Source organism: Thamnophis elegans, chromosome 3 (assembly GCF_009769535.1).
Source record: "Thamnophis elegans isolate rThaEle1 chromosome 3, rThaEle1.pri, whole genome shotgun sequence".
In the NCBI taxonomy this organism is placed as follows: Eukaryota; Metazoa; Chordata; class Lepidosauria; order Squamata; family Colubridae; genus Thamnophis; species Thamnophis elegans.
The window spans coordinates 52349749-52372280 of NC_045543.1; the positions used below are offsets into that span (position 1 = coordinate 52349749).

Genomic DNA, 22532 nt, shown 5'->3' on the forward strand with positions numbered 1-22532 from the left:
AACAATGACATTGAGGTAAACTTGGCTCATATATTGTTTTAGAAAAGCTAAGGCAATGATTAACAGAACTCTCCCTTTGAAACCTTATAGAAACTCTTGTTTCATTTTTAATATTATGCCCCTTAAACATTTTTTTTATATTTAACATTTAGAATTATAACTTCTGGTATGTCTCTTTAGAACGAGAGGTGAACTGTATAGATCAAGAATGCACAAATAAGGGAGATAAAAGGAAGGGAAGATGCTACATCAATGCCGATATAGTTGTTTTGACAAGTAAGGGATTTAAAGCGCTATGCTTGCATCTTGCCCACCACACTTGATATTTGATATCCTGTAATTAAAGTCTCCAAATAAAATGACATTAAATTCATATAGCATATTCTGAATTTCTACCCCCCCTACCCCAAATCACATTGATAAGAGCTGTTAAAATGACACATACAGACATATTATCAAAGCCATTTCAACTACCATGTTATCTATTTACTATTAAATATAACATGGTAGAAAGTCCAGACAAGGTGAGAGTAGTATGATTGGTAATATTGTTCAACCATATCATTAAACAGCAGGTCAGGTAACCTTTAAAAGATTGAGTATTAGTTTGCTTTTCAGTGTAACCTTTATGTATTTTCTGCAATTATTTAAAGTCATTTATGCAGAATCCTTCCTAAAATCAATGCCGAGTCATGTAATCTAGGGAAAATAAAAAACATCTGGTTTCCAAAAAAATAACAGTATCTCGTTAGATGAACCTCTCTAGAAAAGGAATTCCATAAACATGACACCAACATCTGTGCTTTGAAATATGAAGCCCATCCAGTTACTTAACAACTGAAATACCTCAATATAGTCCCTAACATGCAGACCAGCTTCCCATCTGGTCCTAGCAGCTGTATTCTGAGGTAAGTGTAAATTCATGACAGCCTTCGAAAGGGGTTTGTGTGTGTGTGTGTGTGTGTGTGTGTTTGTGTTTGTGTGTGTGTGTGTGTGATTCAAGTGTCTAACTGTGTTTTAAAGCTCCTGTAAGTTTTAGAAATACAAAACAAAAAAATAATCAACGATAAACAAAAGCATCAGTCCACAGTATCTATACTCCTTGGTGGGGGGGGGGGGTAGTGTCATCCTTTCACCCCATCACTAAAGTCTTCCAAAAGAGCCCAAGATCTCCAGGGGGAAAGTCTGAAGAGAAAATCCTACCTAAACGTTACTAGAGCATGGATTACTGTCTGAAACAGCAATACATCTGGAGATTACCAGGCTGCAAGCTGCTTAGTTGAGAGTACTGCCTATAGTACAGTAGTATCACGACAGTGGATATATTTCATATATGCAGAACAATGATGAGGTTTGTAACTACAGATCAAATCCTTTATTATGTCACATTCATCCACCAGAAATATCAACTATAAGGAATCAATTTCAAAGGAAGAAAATTGTGTCTAGATTGTTTATGCAGCTGTTTCTCTTTCTAGCACACCAGCTCCAAGAAAGTTTAAATCAATCAATCAATCATTCATTCATTCATTCATTCATTCATTCTATACAGCCATCCATCTCACATATTTGAGATATCTAGGTAGCTTACAATAAAATGGATAAAATACAAAATGTAAAAAATAAAAGAAATAATAGCCAGGCATCATTCAAACAACTATCAACTTAGCCAGCAGATGGAATCCATTAAATACCTAGAATCCAAAACACGGGTAAAAAAACCCCAAGATTTCAAGTCCTTTGAAAGTTGAGCAGGGAGGGGCCAATCTAATCTAATTATGTTTCTTTTATATGAAATATGATTTCAGTTCCTATTAGAACTGTTTTAGTGCTCCATAGGTAGTCATAGGTGTTTCTTAAAAGCATGGTGTTTTTTCCCAAAAAATGAGGATTAAATTGAGATTAGAGGGTATATAATCACAATATATGTAGTTTAGATGATTAAAAGATTTTTATATATTATCTTTGTAAAAGTGCCTGGAGATATTATTCCATGCTAAGTATAACTACCATAATTGTAACTTGTTGATTTTGCATACCCATTGTAAATGGCAGCACTTCCAATATATTGAAGAAACAGAATGAATTGATATAAATATTGCTGACTACAAGATCACTCAAGTACATCTCCATGGCCTACATCTATCTCCTGCTGTCCATTGGGAGCAGGTATTCACATAATGCTAAATCACAATGGCTGAGCTTTATAAACCATGCTACACTTAATTTTATGCACAAACAAGGTCATTGTCTTTGTGAAAACATTTCTGCATATAATTTCCTACTATAGAGCTACAGGCTTCTTAAGTGAAACGCGTACAGTTCTTTTAAATCATTATTAGTAAGCCACATTATGTATTCTGTGCACTTCGTTCTAGAATCACTGCACTAAACTATTACGGTAGGTTCTTTTTCTTAAAAAAAAAAAAAACCCAAACACATTTCTTAATCATCTTTAAAAGAAAAGAAAGCAAATAAGCAAGCAAGCAAAATGAGAAAATAATATGTATAAGTGGACAAAAGAATTACCAAGATTGCACAGTTAGTGCTCAGTATATTGCTGATTAGAAATTAACCATAAAACATTAAATTTTATTTAAGTACAATTGAATTATTTTCACAATGTAAGAATTTAAATCTTTGACCAAGGTGTTATAATTTTATTATTTGTTGTTTGAACATACAAAGAAAAAACCTACATTATAAATATTACTTTCTAATTTCACCTTTGCCATATTCTGATATATATCATTTACAGAAATTAAAAATGTTTTTGTCTCTGTGAAGTATTTGTCAGCTCTTTTTCTCCTTAAAAACTATACAGTACTCTAGGTATTTATATTTGCCTTATTGTGTAATATATTATATAGTATGTATGGAAGCCATTTGGTTATACATCTGTTGAGAATACATGTTGTTGATTTTACTATTACTACATATTCTCCAAAGTTTAGTTCCCAATCTGACATCATCAGTAATGTATCTCTTTTTCAATATTGTGCTAAGATTGATCCTTATCGCTATAAACATGTATCCTAATCAACTGAGATAGTTCTTGCTGATATGTTTTGAAAATATACCTTGTAAAAAGAACTGTCGATTTTATTTCAAACTGGACTTCCAAAATTCTTTGAGGAATGCTAAATTGTGCTCTGTTTTCCCCATGGATTCTAACTGCATCATTTTGCTCCCTTTTTTAATCAATTATTATTTTGTTCAGTCTGTCTCTTGCTATTATCCGACACATATTTTGATATCCCTTGAGTCTGTTTCTGAAATGAACTGTTTAGATGTTATCACTAATAGGGAGCTTTCATCACACACAAAGATCTCACATTTAAAAATACATGAGGAAGCCTGAAGATCTGCGCTCCCAATTGTGCACAAAAACCAGTCTTCCAAAACTCGGTCTAGGGTTCCCAGCTAGCATGGCTGAAGGACATGTTGCCTGATAATTTGAGGAATTAAAGTCCAGTTACTTTGGGGAACACCTCAGGCCAATATTGTTTTGACATCTGCTCCTCAGATTACAACTTTCCAATATCTAATTCCAGATCCAGCTCACAGCTTCAATTTCTAACAGCTGAACTTTTTGAATGTGGGCTGGAAAACAGATTCTTCTACTTCAGTTTGAGGAGAATTTTGGTCATGTCAGAAATCCTGAGAGGGAGTAAGGTCTCCTTAGAAAAAGCAGCTGCAGCCTTGCAAAAACACTCCTCATTTTCCTCATGCATTCAGACATGCATTCATCTAGTTACTCATAGGCAGCCAAGCCCTGTTGCAGTTGTCTGTGGTAACTGAGCCACACATTGTTGTTTTCAAGGACATATTCTCCTCAAGAGGCAGACTCACCCAAGCCAGTCTATTGAGCTTAGGAAGAGTGGAAAGAGGAGTGTATGTAGTACAGAAGATGAAAACAAATGGCCTACACACAAGGAAACTAAGGCAACGTCTGAAGACTGGCAGCTATTACAAGCAGGCAAGATGATTTTCATCCAACTGCCAGAACCACAAGCTATGATGAGTAGCAAATCTTGGTGAGAGTTCTGGCTGGAGTCTGAAGCTTTGCTGGGAGATCAGTAGCAACTAGATGAGGAACAACCACACACAAACAGCACTTCATCCCAACTGGTGCAAAAAACTTTTGGAAAAAGGCAAAGGTTGTATTTCAGGTAGTCCTTGACTTACAACAGTTCATTTAGTGACTATACAAAGTTACAATGTCACTGAAAAAAAAGTGACTTATGACAATTTTCCACACATATAACTGTGTAGCATCCCCATGGTCACGTGATTTACATTCGGATGCTTGGTAACTGTCTCACATTTACAAGAGTTGCAGGGTCCCTGCGTCATTTGATCACCTTTTGTGATCTTCTGAGTAGCAAAGTCAATGGGGAAACCAGATTCACTTAACAACCATTTTATTTATCAACTGCAGTGATTCACTTAACAAATGTGGCAAGAAAAGTCATACAACAGAGCAAAACTCACTTAACAAATTTATCACTTAACAACATAGTTTAGGGCTCAATTGTGGTCGTACGTTGAAGAGTAGCTGTATTTTTAAGGCTTGGGGATTTTTGTTTGAAATAGTAAAACTTATAGTAAAAGAAGTACTAAACATGTATTCATGTGGCAACATCACTTTGCAAAGTCCAAGAAGGGTGGAATTGACCCAGAAAAATAGTCTCTTGTTGGGGAAGTGATAAAGCATGGCATACAATTTTGTCAGGCTGTGTTGTGTCCGGTCCTTGGAGAGGAAAGTACTCTCACAAATCCTCAAAAGTTATTTACTCATAGCACTGGCTGTAGCACTGCTAATAGCACTGCCTCTAAAAACAGCAATACTTTCTCTCTACATCCTTTGTTTACAGCAACAGATAATCATCTAGGCATCTCAACTGGTATCTTTTTCCAACTGATGTCATACGTGCCCTTCAAATTTCTAAGGGTCCAACATATGTTACATTTGCTAAGTACCGCTTCTGTATTTACCTAAAACAAGATTCTAAATATAAGCATAGAATTTTTTTTTAAAAAGCAACTACCTGTCTCTATTACTATATATATATATATATTCATATATATATTCAGCAAAATATAAGACCAGGCTTTCTTTTTAAATATAAATACAATATGATGTAAAAGCAAACAATCTCAAGGCCCTGAAGCTTTTTGTTCTGAATGGTATGCATTTCATGAAATAAAGATTAAAAAGCTGCATTTAACTGATTTGATATGACAGAAGACTCAGACTTGAAGCTCTAACCAATTTTCAAGTTGGGTTTGGTGTGTGTGGATTTTTTTTGAAGAACTCGTTCTGACAGCAATAACCTGCTCTTGCTAATGATACCGAAACTTTCTGGCACAGTCTGCCACTTCCATGACTCCAAAATAATTCAGCTAAATAAAACTATGCAAAAGTTCACCTGTCTTTCACAATCATATTCTTCTGCAAGTCATCCAACAAGGGAATAAGCATGCAGATCAAATCCATTCAGAGTTTAATTCTGCGAGCAAGCTATATCCTCCTCAACAGCTGCTATCTGAACGCACTGTACCGCCTCAGGAGTCCCTGGCTGCCAAAACTACAAAACACAAACTGCAAGGAAAAACACTGCTCTTCAGTAGTCCACCTCCTGATCTGACTACCTTCTCTGTACTACAGGTAACTCTTGACTTATTACAATTCATTTTGTGACTGTTCAAAGTTACAACTGCACTAAAAAGTGACTTATGACCATTTTTCACACTTACGACCATTGCCACAGCCTCATGATAATGTGATCAAAATTCAGACTCTTGGCAACTGACTCCTATTTCTGACGGTTGCAGTGTCCTGGAGTTATATGATCACCTCTTGCGACCTTCTGACAAGGAAAGTCAAAGGGGAAGCCAGATTCACTCAACAACTTGTTAGTAATGTAACAACTTCAGTTAACACCTGTGGCAAGAATGGTTGTAAAATGGAGCCAAATAACATCTGTTGCACTTAGCAACAGAAAGTATGGGCTCCACTGTGGTTGTACCTTGAGGATTACCTATACTTTAGCATTTAATGTTGCCCTAGCTGTCCTTTGCACACAAAAAATCACTTAAGCAACCTATTTAATTTAATAGAGAACACTTGGCAATGTACTGCTTCCAAATAATTCTAAATATCTTAGTAATAATTGTTCTACATCTTAAAGAACCAGACATTCCTAGTTTATGCAACAGAACTAAATGACACCTTAGAATGGTTTGGGTCAATTTGGACAGAATTATTTATCAAGCAGGCTAGAAAATGTCCCCATAAAATCATCAAGTATTCTCATGTGTTAATTGCACTATGACTGCACTAGACTGTAGTTTAGTATAGCAGGCCTCTCACCTCTCCAATGAAAAGCTTATGAAAACTACAGTATGTCCCAATAAACTCTGTTTTAGCAGTGGGATAATAATATTAATGACCATCACATAGAGGCGGTTTAAGGATTACTGAGATAATGGATGTGCAAACCGTAAAACACTGGGGAGTGCAAAAAAGCATTAAGCTGCAGGCAAAACAAGGGTTTGTTTCATGTCTTACTTAAACCAGCACTAAATTATCACTATCCTTCTGTTAGTACTACTAAGAGAATTTATTTTGTTTTTATATTCTACCGAACTCCCGAAGACTCTGTGCAGTTTAATTGTTTAATTTAATCCATCAGTAAAGACCCTGATAGCTTGAGCTAGGATAAACATTAACCCCCAACCCGCTGTTTTGTAATAGAATATTAAAAGATTTCTCATTAATGAAGCAATCAGAAGTACATTGAGTCACCCGTCAAGAGATAGACCACTACATAAATTGGACAGATGAATAAACAATTCAATAAACAAAACCCATCCCTGCTTGGACAGAAAATTACTAAGACCTCCCAGAGCTGTAGTCAAGATTCTGAAGGTTTTTTTAAAAAAAAATAATGGAAAAAGCAACAGAAACCCATTTCTCTATACTTGTCATGAAGACGGCCAGATGTCAAGTCGAACTTGAGGGATTCTACCTTTTTGTATGTGTGTCCCCTCGCTTTGTAGGGTTTTAAATATGTAAATTTTCAATCAGTGGATTTCTTATGAATGTACTTTTGCAACGTCCCCCCGCCTCCGATCAGGATTTGGGCACTTGGCAACCAGCATGTATTTTACAATGGTTGCAGTGTCCCAAGTTCACACGACTGGAGATGTTCCCTGCAGGTTTCCATCAAGCAAGCCCAATGGAGAAAGCTGGATTTGGTTAATATAGTTCACTTATTGACCGCGCACCGCAGTGATTCATTTTAATGACTGTGGCAAAAATGGTTGCACCCATAAAAAGAGAATATTGTGCTGTATATCAATACTGCACTGATGATATTGTTACCTAGTATGGATAATGAAACGTCTGCAAGAAAACACAACCATGCTCAGAGACCAGCAAAGACCACTCAAAACAAGGTTGTAAAATCCGGTGCGATTAACTTAACAACTGCCTTGTAAGCCAAGGATTATCTGTAATATCTATACATGTTTTACATGTATTTGAGGTAGTAAGAAGAGTTCTATGACTGGGAATGAAATCTGAGCTAAAGAAAACTTTGGGGTCATAATATTTTATTTCAATTGGAAGGAAGAATTATAAACTCTTAAGGTGAGAATGATGCACAAAGAAATTACAAGTTCTAGTTGCATTCTCTAAGACTTAATTCAAATAGATGGACCTTAAGCATATCTGGCTTTCCCTGAATTATTTCCCTGAATAATTATTACTAATATCAAGGATCAACTAACATTTAATTTACAGTTTTAATTTATTTTCGTTCCTATGCACTGATTTTAACTGAGTTCTCAGAATGTTTTTAATAAAAAGATGCTACTAAAATGAACATTCTAAAGCTAGTTAACTGATCTTCAATTGTGCTAAATGAAAACAGGAACATCTAATGAATATAAAAGATAAGGATCCAGCAATTTCCCATACTTTTGATATTTGGCTTTTTTCTTGTTTAAAAATAATACATTGCTATATCACAAAAGGTTTACTTTTTATAGTTTAAAAATCAGTTGCCTCGGTGCAAGCGTGCCTATACCTTTCACTGTTATTCTACTCACTGTTATTTTATTTATTATTAATTTGTACAACCCAGGAAGATTTATATAATGCTTTGACTGTATCCTCCCCAATCAACAACAGTCCTATAAGTACTCACATCTATAGCAATAGTAGTAGCACTTAGACTTATATACCGCTTCATAGTGATTTATGGCCTTCTCTAAGTGATTTAGAGAGTCAGCATATTGTCCCCAACAATCTAGGTCCTCATTTTATAGACCTTGGAAGGATGGAAGACTCAGTCAACTTTGAGCCAGTGGGCAGAGTTAGCCAGCAATACTGCATTCTTACCACTTTATATGTGTGTGTATACTAAAAAAAGGAAGATAGTGGACATGACACTGCATAGTAAATGCAGTATCACACTATAAACCTGCCCCTTTTGTCCAAGTACATATATGAAATAGACATGGGTTATATTATGTATCATCTTGCCTTTTTTGACAGCCTTCCCCCTTCAGGCATCACTATCTGTCAATTATTATTCTTAAGCATTATTAAACTTGTGATACTGATGACTAGCAAAGCTTTTTGATAGTTTACAATTGCAACAAAAACAATAAAAAGCAACATTACAGGTAGTTCTCAACTTACAACCATTCATTTAACAGAAATTTGGTCTTACAACAGTGCTGAAAAAAATGCAGCTTAAGACCCACATTTGAAGTTATGACCGTTGCACGACACCTCAGGAGTCACATGATCACAATTTGAAACTTTCTCAGCCAGTTTCTAACAAGCAAAGTTATTGGGGAACCCGAATTTGTTTAATAATCATGTGATTCACTTAACGACTGCATGATTCACTATATGGCCACAATGAAAATGTTGTAAAATTAGGTCTGGTCATGATAACTAAATTAATAACAGCCATCCCATAGCGACTGAAATTCTGAACCCAATTGTGATTGTAAGTCAAGGACTTCCTGTAATGTTTAAAAATACAATTTACAAGATTATTTACAAATGTTTTAGGGACATTTGTAGCTACACTAGTTACAAACTCAGAGCACTATTTGCAATCGTATCTGGAGATGATTAAAAGACAATATGCTGGGCAGCAATCAAGATTCTGATAAAGAGAGTGGGATTTTTCTTATTTAATTTGTATGGAACATGCGTGCCTCTGTAAACGGGAAAAGTTACTGCATTGAAATTACTGTAGCCTGAGAAATAAACAAGCATTCCCTCAACACCCAGCTCCATATATTAAAGCACGTGACTTCATAAATTATCCAAATACCTTTCTAGTTGAGTAACTGCCCATCCACGCCATTAAAATTGTATCCACATTTTAGTCAGCCTGGGATCTGAATCATGGCAACAAAATTATTTGGAAGTAAATACAGTGTGCAAATTAGCAAGTGGTTCAAATTAACGCATGGGCAAAAAACACCACTACAAAATCTGTGCCAAACAATGGCATAAATTAGAACTTCGATCAACAATCACCAGTCTACAGAAGTCAAAGGGAGAACCTTTATTAGAAATTAACTACTTCTTGTGGGCTACCAACCAAGACCAGGAAGACAATGACTGCAATATTGTAGATAGTAAAGAAGAGGCAAATATGCAAAAGGGGCTGAAATATTAAAGTCCAAAACAATCAGCTAACATCAGGAAGTGGCTTGGGCAGATAATTCACTCAAGGAAGAAGAAGAGCACAATGAACTTCAACTTTCTATTATAGCCAATCTCAATCAAAACAGTTTTAACCTTCCTGTGGAATTGATTTCCACATTTGTTCTACCCAATGAGGCTGTCAGGTTATTAACATTTATAAAGACAAAGCAACTTCCTTTATATGAGTAGCCCTGCTACCATTCAAATATAACCTTTCTCAGAAGCAAGCTTCAGAGTTCTTGTCTGTATTTATCTCTATGGTTCAGATAAGTGACAGCCCACACTCAGGACAGCTGTTCCCTATGTTTTTCATATATGCAAAACATTAATCTATACTGTTGCCACCGGCCAAACCTTGTAAGGAAAACTTTAACGCAAGTCTACATCGTTTTTGAAGTAACACTGTGTCCTTGCCCAGCTGAACCAATTGCTTTTGAATAGGGATGGTGCTGTGATTGAGTGAAAATTCTCCAAAGTATTGAGCATCGTTCATTTATGGATTCTAAGCTCTTTTGAGCTCCTGTAGGAAGTTATCACCCAGCCCTCTCCCAGAAAAATGAAATATCCTAGGAAATATTGAAAAGGCAGAATATTTCTCCGCATGTGAAAAGGAAGAAACATGTTTTAAAAGACAGAATGGCTTCCTGCAGCTTCCTGCCCATCCCCCTTTGTCAATGAGCCATTAAAGCAGTGGTAGTCAACCTGGTCCCTAGTGCCCACTAGTGGGCGTTCCAGCTTTCATGGTGGGCGGTAGGGATTTGCTGTAACTCTGCTTTATAAATTTTATAAAATAAAGGTACTTCCCTACTTTATAAATCACCATTACTGCAGAACCGGTGGGTGGTTAGAAAGGTTTACTACTAACAGAGATACAAAAGTGGGTGGTAGGTATAAAAAGGTTGACTACCCCTGCATTAAAGCCTGAGCTAGTCCACTTTACATAATAAAGAGTTTTCCCCTTCAGCTCCAGAGTGATGGGATTAAGGTATGATAATATTGGCCCTTTACCCACATAGCATCTGAGAACTCAACCAAACCTGGATTCAAAACGCAGCCCAGACAGTTACCCCTGCATTGGCCCATGGGAGTCTAACAACTAATCAGAATACAAGATCAAGATCAAAGGCCAGAGAGGGCATAAAACCAGGGACTCAGCTTCTCCTCTGCCCTTCTCTTCTCTTTTTCTCCACCAACATTGAAGCATGTGATCACCTTTTCTGTTCAGGACTCAAACCATGTGGTCCTGTCCACCATTAAAACCTTCTTTTCAAGCAGCTTCCACGTCTCCAGTGTCTTTTTCCCCACTTGGAGCTGAACCCAGAATGACATTTCTTCCAACACTCCTAAAAAACTTTTTTTGAGGAATCTCCCCTCTTCAAAAATATGATGTTTTAAAGGAAGTGGAACTGATGGGTGGCACTAAAAGCTTGAAGTAAGCATTGCCTAAAATTGGACAAGAATATTAATTATTTTTAATTGGAATTATAAACGGCTGCTAGTTTAAACCCCAGAGAATGGCTTTTGCTGACAAATATGTAGATGGATTTTTAAGGCCCAGGGAGCTCTTTCTGTTATTGCTGTTTGAAGGAAGAGGAAGCTGTTGATCATTCATTTTTTATGTTTGGCTTTTACACCCCGACACCCTGGAGGGATGTGAGAGAAATACTTAGGTGAAATCTCAGCATTGTTCTAATCATAGTTCTACTGAGGTACTTTACCTCAAAATTATTCTGAATACAAAAGGGATAGCTAAGGCTGTCTGCGGTGGTGATTAAACTGTTACCTGTCACAATGGGTGGAATGAGAGGGCTACATTGCGATGATGCAAACAATCCTTTAGCCATTCTCTGGGGTTTAAACTAGCAGCCGTTTACGATTCCAATTAAAAATAATTAATTTCCTTGTCCACTATATAGGGTGCTATTATCTCCCTGGCAGGTAGTAGAAACCCCAAATTTATAATTTGGTATATTTAATAACAAGTCATACAGATGTCCAGACATCATCCTATCAGATCTATTTGTGTATTATACTCAGCTGCACTCGCAGTTTGTTATAATCTATGTTGCTGTTTTAACTGTTGAGTCGTGTCCCTCCATGCTATCTTGCCAAGCACAGCTTCTTTCAGTTGTTGGATGTTCAACTTTCAGATATATTATCAAGCCAGCGTTATATTTGCTTGCCTCTTCTTGCTCCACTAACCATTCCTAGCATCATTGCCTTCTCCAATGAATTTCCACGCATGACATAGCCAAAGTAAATCAAATATAGTCTTAGGATTTTAGCTTCTAGTGATGTGTCTGGTTTTATATGATTTAACACCTTTCTGTTAGCTACTCTGGCTGTCCATGGTAGATGCAATAATTTACATCAGTAGCACAATTCAAAGGCGTCAATTATTGATTCTTAGCGTCAACTCTCAGACCCATACATCATAATAGGAAAGACTATTGCTCTACCTAGCCTGCTTTCTGTATTTATAGCAATATCTCTGTTTTCCAGATCTTATTCATGTTAACCACAGCCTAAAGTTATGCTGTGCTTGATTTCAGGAGCATCACTGAATTATGAACAATTTTGGATCTAAGGAAGATAAATTCTGGAACTAACTCAATCTTCTCCTTGTTGATTTTAAACATCTAATGTCCATTGCAGCTCTTGTCACTATATTTGTTTTTCTGATATTAAGACTCAATCCTATTCACTTTTGTCCTTCATTTTTCAGATCATTTTTTCCAAGTCTCCCTTAGTTTCAGCCGATAGTGGTATTTTATCAGCATGCATATCTCAAATTATTTATGGATCTTCCCCCAATCTTCACTCCAACATCAGGCAGTTCCAGATCTAACAGGATCACTTCAGCATGCAGATTGAACAAAAAAGTTGTCACCATAAAGTATTCTTACTGTTGCCTGTTCAGTGTACAGTGGTCTCTACAGAGTTGATCACGTGAGTTGGGACACTGAGATCATGCAAACCTCCCCATAGCTTATTGTGTTCTGCACAGTCAAAAGCTTTTCTGTAATTGATAAAGCACATATAAAGTTCCTTTTGATATTCGCATATCTTTTCCATAATCCATCTAATATTGGCAATGTGCTTTTGAGTGCCACTCCCCTTTCTAAAGCCAGATTGTACATCAGGTAACTCTTGACCGATGACATTCTGTAGCTCCCTTTAATGTTTCTTAATAGAATATATGGTTGCATGAGAAATCAATGCAATTGTGTGATAGTCGGAGCAGTCTCTATGATCACCTTTCTTTACTGATGGGATAAAACAGACTTTTCCAGTCCTGAGGCCATTGGTTGTCATCAACCATATGCTGGTCCCAAGCCCAGATAAATGGGGAGGGTTAGGGAAAGCAATGGTGAACTAACTCTCTAAAAAAATCTCACCAGAACACTTTGTGGCAATAATTCAACATGAATCAGAAATGGATACCAACAGTGGAACCTCCAGGCTGGATAGTAGCTTGCAAGCTACTGGAGAAGAGCAAGAGATAGCTTTTTGTAGTCAGAGTTTTTATGATGTTGTTGGAGAAAAGCCTTCGGGGAGCCCAACAGTTATAATCCATATTGACCATAATATAATAACTGAAGAAGTTCACATACATCGGTTGAAAAGGATGTAGCTACCTATCATAACTATGTGTTCTCTCTCTCCCCCACTTTCAATATACTAATGATTGATTACAATAATGCTATCAGCCATGAATCTATATGCCTAAGAATGTAGCAATATAAATATAAATATATATTATGTCTCAGCACATCTTCCTGCTTGCTAGGGTTCATGATCCCAAAAGCCGTACTATACTATTCATACACAAATCTTTAACTTTATTGATTCCACCTTCACCATTCCATTTGTGGGTCAATAGGCTATGTACATTTCTTGACAATTATGAAATACCTGAAGTCATTCCAAGCAAATTTTTAATTCATATATCATCACAACCCTCACTGAACTAATTTTGATTTCCACTGGAAAGCATACAGTTATTTACATCAAAGAGTTAGCACAAAGAAAATTTGCTGCATATCTGCAATGTTAGCATTTTTACTCAATATGTGAAACTCAGTGTTTTTCCATTTCTTTCAAATTCTTTCAAACTTTCAAATCCAAGGAACTGAAGTGTTTGTAGATATTTGACAGAGCTACACAAACAAGCATTGAATACGTCTCCATTGTGATAAAATGAAAAAGTGCAGCCAGGCATGAATGGGGGGGGGGGGGGTCAACAAATTATCGTAGTTGGTTATATGGCGAAAGATAGATAATTTAAATAAATAGAAATCCTGAATCCTCTATTCAGCAAAAGGCAGTCTGAAAGAGAAAAGTCTTACTGGGCCAATAAAAGAAAGCAAGTAATTATTGCAAAAATGAAATTTTACTTCATATATAACCTGGAGAGAATGATTTTTTTCCTGCCCTTTTTAACAGTTTTTACTTAAAAGAACAGGAGAAGCTGGAGGAGAGATAATAAAATTGTAATTATCTTTTGAAAAGAATGTTGGAAGACATTCATATATTTCTTTACTTTTCTCTCTCTTTTTCATTTCTTTTGCTTTTTTATTACTTTTTTTTCTTTCTTTTCCCCCCCTTTCAATTTTTGTCTCTTGTTCTATGGAATTAACTCTGAATAAATATACATTTTAAAAAAGTTTGGGAAAGAACCCATCAAAATTTGGGGAGGGCAGACTGACCAGGCCATATTCTTTCTAGGTAAACCATTCCAGCTTTAGGTTCAGTGGTGAGTTCTGGATCCCGTTCCAACCGGTACGGTTGGAACAGGCCCAGCGGCATCCACATGGACGTGTGCAGTGTGCACATGCATCTTACAGCTTCTGCGAGCCTCCGTGACACTCCAGCTGCTCAGCAGAGCATCGCACAGGCGCTGTACACGCTGTGTCCGTGCGCAGAAGCGCCAAAGACTTAAAAGACCAGTAAGGAGGTCGGGCAGGCGGGTGGGCCCTCCAGAGTACCGGAACGGAACAGTATCCAGTGATCCGGGCAGGCTCTGGTACACCCGTACTGGGGCATGCCGCTTGCAACCCACCACTGTTTAGGCCCCACTTTCTCTGTTTTTGATTGTCCAAATATGATAAGCAATTATCAATGTAGGTAGCATACACTATATTCCATTCACGTTCTTGTTAAAACAAAAATCTGCCTATTTATCAAGTCTCCAATTTCCCAAATTACTTTGTACAGACTCCAAATAGAATGACAATGCTTTTTCTTGGATTAAATTGTTTCAGGAAGGACAATGGACTGATGGTTAAGAATGTTTGTCCGTGCAAAGGAGTAATCATTTTGTTGGATTTTAGAGAATGCCTCAAATTGAAGTCGGTTACATCATAATCGACTGTGTGCTTTGGGTTCCATCAGAGGTGGGATGGAAACCAAGAATTAGTAACGCCTGCTTTAAAAATTGCTGTAACTACACGATAATGATCAAAACTCTATATTTGTACTGAAACACACTTGAAGCACAACTATAGAATATAATAAATGGAAATAATTATATTGCCTTTTTGATCCATAGTAATATGCAACCAAAATCCAGCCATCTGAAATAGCACCAATTCCAATAGCAGACATAGGAATGAATAGATATATTTCATATGGTTTAGTGGTCTAGTTCATGCAACTGTTTAATTATTAAGGATTTAATAATCTTTTTTTTTTTGCTGTTGGATTACCTTTTCTTACAACCTCTTCATCACTTTACATAATCTTTCTATGGTTTTTGAGAAAAATTAAATTTTATGCTAAGAATTGCTTCATTCATTTTCCCTGAATATGCTTCTTAAATTGCACAATTTTTAAAAAAAATCAAATTGTAAACTGGCATGTATCTTTCTATAGGGCTGCTATTTTTAAAAATCTCTAAGGTTTTGCAAACTTTGTCATGTTACAAATAATAATTACCATTTCTTTACTTTCTACAGTTTTGCTGTTTATCAAACCAACAAAGGTTTCCTTGTGGCCCATCACGTTAAATCTTAATCAGCTCCCTGGCTTCTGAGATTTCACTGGACATTATCTACCGTATTTTTTGTAGTATAAGACACACTTTTGTTCCCCCCAAAAGTGGGTGGAAATGTCTGTGCATCTTATACTTCGAATATTGAGGAGGGGAGGTTGGTTGGTGTAGTGCTGATTAACTGTTTTAGAATGGGCCATGGCGGTGGCAAATGGGCAACGGCGGCGAACAGGCGAAAGCGAACAGATCATGGCAAACGGCAGAGAATGGACCGTGATGAACGAGCCGTAGAAGTGGCGAATGGCCACAGCAAATAAGCCAGATGAATACTGGATGGATGCTGGAAGGCAGAGGCAGATTTTGTTTTCCTCCCCAAAAGCTAGGTGCGTTTTAATAGTTGGAGCATCTTATAATCTGAAAAATACATTAAGTATTTTCAAACATTTCTTAGCAACTAAATAGACTTAGGAGGAGGAGGAGAGGAGGAGGAGGAGGAGGAGGAGGAGGAGATCAAAGTTGTTTAAAGAAAAGTAAATTCTGACAATATCTTTTCTGCAAGACTTTTATTGAATCACAGACAGTCATGACCAAAGGCAATGAATTAATTAATTCAACAGGAGGATAGAGCAAGTGACCGGTGATGTATGAAATTAACCATATTTGTAGTAATATTAAAACTGATATAAAAGAGTGCTTCACAAAATAATATAAAATAATGAATTATATAAAATAATTCATCACTTCTGCTCCTCAGAGACCGGTACTGCTAAAATTGCTCTCATCATGGCTAAGAACAGGATCTGCTGAGGAAAAGATCTCTGCATATGACTACGGGGATTACTTATGAAGATCTGATAGAGATAATCTCCACCAAAGGCTTCAGTGAAGGAAGAAAAATAGGGTGACATTCAACATCACCAACTGAATTGAGTTCTCTGAGGCAACAGTAGGTCAGAATAGGGCATATCTTACATCTGCAATGCTTTTATTTTTCTATTTGCTAATCACACACTGTTCAGGACTCTGATTTGCCTAAGTCAAAGCCCTGTATTGGAGCACTTAGAGCAATGCCAGCAAAGTATTTATTTTCTCTCTGTTCCTGAGAGAATTCTCATTGCTGAGAGTGGAATTCCAGCTTGTTCTTTGTGAGCACAGTATGTCCTTCACATGATATGGACCAAAGTATGCAGGAGTTGGGGACCACATTCATTCAGTGTCCTACTCTCTCACTCACATACTAACCCAACCAATGAGGCAATTTGATGCCTCTGCCTGTTAGAAAGGATTTGATGTTACCATTGATTTAGCTAAACTGAGGTTAAACATATGTCAGAAAAAAGAAGGCACAATGGAGGTGTTTTTCCCTGTTGATATTTTAATGAAATGAAGGGGAATTGAAATAGCTGTCATCTGTTTCCAGCTCCACCCTAACTTGCTGTGCACAAATTCTTTAGGCATTCTTGAGTTAACTCATATACCTCTCCCACCTCTTGAAAAAAATAATATTTATACAATCTATCATGTTAATGAAAGCTCAAGAAGAATCTTAGGTTTAAATACATTCAGAACAGTACTGAATTGTAGAGGTCAAATATATAGCCTGGGAAAGTAGGATTTCCAAATGTCTAGCCATCATGCTCTTGGCTAGAAGACGAAAATATAAAATCCAAAAGGAAAGACAGATTTTTTTAATGATGCTATATTTCCTTAGGTGGACTCCTTTAAAAAAAAGGCAGCGTCCTTTCACAATAATGTTCTGCTGTTGCCATTAAAATGTTTCCAGAAAAGGGGGAAGGCATTTTGTATACACTCAAATACAGGTTTAACCCTTCAGTCTTTAAACATATACACTTCAACCATTTTGATTCGTTAGGGAAAACATAATGTGGATGCCCATCCATCATATATGGAAATATCAGAAGCAAAATATAGCAGCCTTGTACGAAGATAAATAGCACATGAAAAATGCATCTGAATCTCTCTTCTTGTACTCCTTTAAATAATAACCTAGGTTCCACAGAGGGACCATGAAGAGATCAACATGATAGAAAGAATCAAAAGGTTTGCAGAAAAATAAAATAATCTTCTAAGAAATGGGCAATCTGCCCAAAACTCCGGCGATGACCAAGGGAACTCCATAGTTATCTAGCTCAGTTTCTTGGATATATGGAACATTGGCTTCAAAATAAATATAGAAAATGGAGGCAGGAGGTAATAGATTCTTCAGTCTGCCCTAGGCTATTGGTTTGCAGCTGTCAAACTTTCCAGCTTACCCCAGGCAACAGCACTGTGTTGGATAATTCCAAAAATGGTAGTACTAATATTTTTAGGGCATTTAAATCAAGACCCAATTACCATTTTCCCTGAGTTCAAATAATGTTATTAGTGCCTTTTAAAAACAAAAAGAGTTTGTTTTATACAACAGAGGCAGTCCCAAACTGGATCCTCAATTCACAAACAAACAGTTGCTAATTGCTCCATTACCATTACTCCCAGGATATGTCCAAATTACCCCTTAGGTAATTAACCCCAGTTTAAGAACCAATGTTCCAGAGAGTTTCAGGTTGGGAAAAAAACTTTTCTAATAATCACGTTTTCAACCACAGTATCTTCCAGATACCTGGGCTTCCACTCTGGAATTTTCTGCAATGTCAATACAGGATTGGGAATTATAGAACTAAGAAAATATTTAATATGTATTTGTGTGTGGATGAATGAGAAAACAAGCCATTTTGGTGTAATGGTTAAAGTATTGGAATACAAGCAGGAAGACCCAAATTGTTTTATTCCCTTAGGAATTGAAGTCAGTTGGTAATTTCAGCCTAAAATGGGAAATAGGCAGTCATCTATCTACCATTCTGTATTGGATCAGGTAGGAAATGAATGCATAGTACGTTATGATTTATTTATTTATTTATTTATATCCCACCTTTATTATTTTTACAAATAACTCAAGGAGGCAAACATATCCAACACATTTTCTATTTTCCTTGCAACACAACCTTGCAAGAGGAGTAGGACTGAGGGAACGTAGCAGGCCCAAAATCATCCAGCCAGCTTTCATGGCCAAGGCAAGACTAGAATTCACAGACTCCTGGTTTCTAGCCTGAACCACTAGACTTGTGGAGTTCAACTCGCAGAATTCCCCAGTCAGTTGAATACCACAAGGGTTAAAGTTGCCATGATTAGATATCTCTGATTTATATGAAAAAGTGAGATTCCAAAGCTTTGTTTCCATATTACTGTTTTTTTAAGAATTGCACTACGCTCCATTCATTTGTTGGAATAGACTGGTCAATGGAAGTTTTGCAATAGGAATAATAAATTGATCATGTATTAATATATTTTCTAGCTTTCTTCAGGATATATAACAATAATCCCAAATTCCAGTGGTTAAGAGCTCACACGGGTATATGTCATCCTGTTCTTAATATATATTACTAATATGAGACAGGTATGGGAAGGAGTTATTATTTAGAAGCCATTTCTTCTTATTTTATTTCTCCCTCCCCTTTAGTCATTTATTTCTTATCCACTCTCAAAGTATAAAGAGTAATATAGATGGCCCAGGTGGACAGGGATAAAAAAAGAAATTATGTCATGAATGTTTAAATGACTTTCACCAGAGTATATTAAAGGTCAGTTGTCATTCCCTCCCAAATTCAACATATATTCTACTAGTTGATATTTTATATTGGCTCAATGATTTGTTTCATTATTTTAGATTTTATCTACCCTTTAATTCTTCTGTGTTTTATTTTCTATACTATAGACTTGATAATGTTTGATGTAGGAAAAAAAAGAATCCTCTAAATATATCCATACAGAGTTTCATTAAATTCAGTTGGATAACATATCCAGACATCATCAAACTTTACATCTTTAGGATGCCATATGCCACTTTTCTTCTGCTGTTGCTGCAAAAAATAAATAAATAACCGAAGACGTCTGCCTCTCTGGAACATGACATTTAATGTTAATCTGCTGTGCAAGTGAACAATCCTGGATTTAAAAGTACCTGCTTGAAATGACGTCAAATGATATGAAAGTTTCATCTGTGGGAATAACTTCTGATGTTGTTATGATAGAGAGTGATAAGGGTGTGTGAGTCGGGTTAAGCAACAAGATCAGCTACACAATCAGCCAGCTTTTGTCTTCTCTCAGAAAAAAGGGGTGGGCCCATATCTGGTGGCACTTAATTAAAGGGTATTAATGAACGAACCTGCCTTATTTTGACAGATCTTTGATCTACCCAGCCCACTGTTCTGATATTCACTGGCAAACACTCTGCAGAGTTTCAGAGCAAAAGTCCTTCCAGTTTTACTTGGAGATCCCAGAAACTAGAGTGAGACCCTTTTGCCTTCACAACATGGGATCTGTCATTAACACAGACTGCCTTTTTCCTAGGAATACTTCTAAAATTTGAGTGGAATCATTTGAAATCCTGGGAGGGGAGAGGGAGTGTTTCAGTCATCCAAGTCAAGTGCTAAGCTTCAGTTGTCAATAAGATTCACCTGATTAAACTATTCAGTTGCTGCAAACTAATTAGATCTTGCCACAACATGCAGATCTTTCCATACTATTTATTTTTATTCTAACTGCACTGCTTGGTAGGGTGAATAATTCACTAACATGTAAGCAACCTTGAGAATTCCACTCCTTTCCTCTCCCTGCAAAGGAGCAAGAAAGGTTTAATATATTTCTTGAAGAATTACAATAGAAAGATTACAGCAATGTTACAGATGCTTACAGTTCTTCAAGATTTTGATACCTAACATCTCAATTTATGGGCTTCTGCTATGAATTGGACCTTTTAGAACATGGCAATCGGATGGTAGTATCAAACCCAGAAAGAGGAAACAAATGAGAGAAAAGAGAAACGGGTGCATATTTAGAGAGCATTAAGAGCCTCTTTGCATCTTACTCGCAACATTGCAGATTCACAGGTTATGGCACCTCCGTATTAGCATACTTGTGAAACATTAGTAGCATGTTGCAGTGAAAGGGAAGAGACAGATGGGGAAATGGTCAAACCGAGAAACAATCTCTTTAAAGATATCCCAGTTATATGGACTGAACTCTTAAAACCATATATTGCTGCTTTTAAAAGGAACAACATATACACACACGTGCACAAGCTAAAATGAGCACACTACGACACTTTAAAAACACTTCAGGTAGCTCCTGAGGCAGGTAGATGGAGCCAGCTTGATAATATCTACGGGGACAAACACAATACAGAGATGACAAATTAAAAAAAATCTCCATTCATATGAAAACATACCAAATGTAAAAATGAATGTTTCACAGCAATATTGAGCCCCCTGCTATCTATAAAAATACCACCTGAATCATACAACCCACTCACACAGAGCCATGCCAGGGGAGAAGGGAAAGGAATCTCCATTCAATATATGGAAGATTTTGGTGTATACGTGCCGGAAGGGATTTATTTCCTCCCTCTGTCACCCACCCACCCACCCACCTACCAGTGCAATGCAGGTACTTTTTGTGAAGCACTCTGAAAAACTATCCAATACCTTTAAAAAAAATCTGACAGCCCACCTCCCCCCTCCCATCTCCCCTTCCAGGTGATTTCTTCCCCAAGCAATTTTTAAGGAATGCTTTCAAGTTTTAAAAAAACAAAGATACTATCTACTTAGTATTACTGATAATACTCCTGCCCCTCCCCTCCTACAATTGCCACAAACATGGAAGCAATCTACATGCATCCATACATTCATACAATCTATTCATTTACCTTAGCATCCTTAGCAGAAAACTCCGTGGAGTTGGAGATTTTCATAGACTTTGAGCGGTGGGTTTGCCGCCAGACGGGGTCTTCTCGTGGATATTTGACTGAACCTGTAGCTCTCACCCGGACTTTGCTTGTACTCTGCACACTATTAACTCCAATCATTTCAGCAAAGTAAATGAATGATCTTTATAGAATTTGGTATCTATAAAAGTATCAGGGGAGACTCAGAGTAATGAGGAATGCTTTTTTAAAAAAATAATAAGAATAATTCTCTTCAGGGTAATTTTAGAAAGAGAGGAATCTCCGTGAAGCTCAGGCTGTAGCAATTTGCTTAAAGATGCACCAAGCTGGTTCCCCCACCACCACCACACATACCCACACACACAAACACACAGTCTCTCGCACACAAAGCATCTTCAACTACAGTGTTTTGAGGCAGCGTGATTGTTCAAGGCACAGCTCACGTCACTGGCTGAAAAATATAAAAGGGTGGAAACCCCACCCCTCCATGCTCCCTTACTGCTCAGCAGATATCACCATCCTGCTACAACACACACACACAGAGACACACACACAGACACGGGCTCAAGAGTGTCTGTTTCAAACAGCAGAACAGATGGCGAAAAGCCAAGTAAAAAGTAATTCATTTTGGACAACAGACAGACTACACTTGTAATTCCAGCAATGCCATGTCAAAGTGCATTAACTGAGCTCAAATAAAATAGAGATGAATCAAAGAAAAACCTCAAGGATTGAAAGAAACAAAATAAAATAAAAACCCCACCAGCTAAATGATTTTCTAAACAGCTTAGGAGAGGTGAGTTTGCATGTGTGTGGGGGGGGGGGGAATAATCCTGAGGATATTCCATGCTATCCTTTAATAGGAGTGGCAAGTTTTCAAGCCCTTTTTGGCATACGTTTTTTCTAGAAATAAGCATGGAGGAGTTGTGTAGCACAGCGGCAAACTGAGCAGCTTACCAACTGGAAAGTCACCAATTCAAATCTCATTTTGCTAAAATATATCCTAAGAGCCTGGTACT

At 37.0% G+C, this 22532-nt stretch overlaps 1 protein-coding gene across 1 annotated transcript in view; it reads right to left on the minus strand.

Moving 5' to 3' along the window:
• LOC116506592 (PH and SEC7 domain-containing protein 3-like) overlaps window positions 1–22532 on the minus strand; it is a 213896-nt gene that overhangs the window by 60474 nt on the left and 130890 nt on the right. The window lies entirely within an intron of this gene.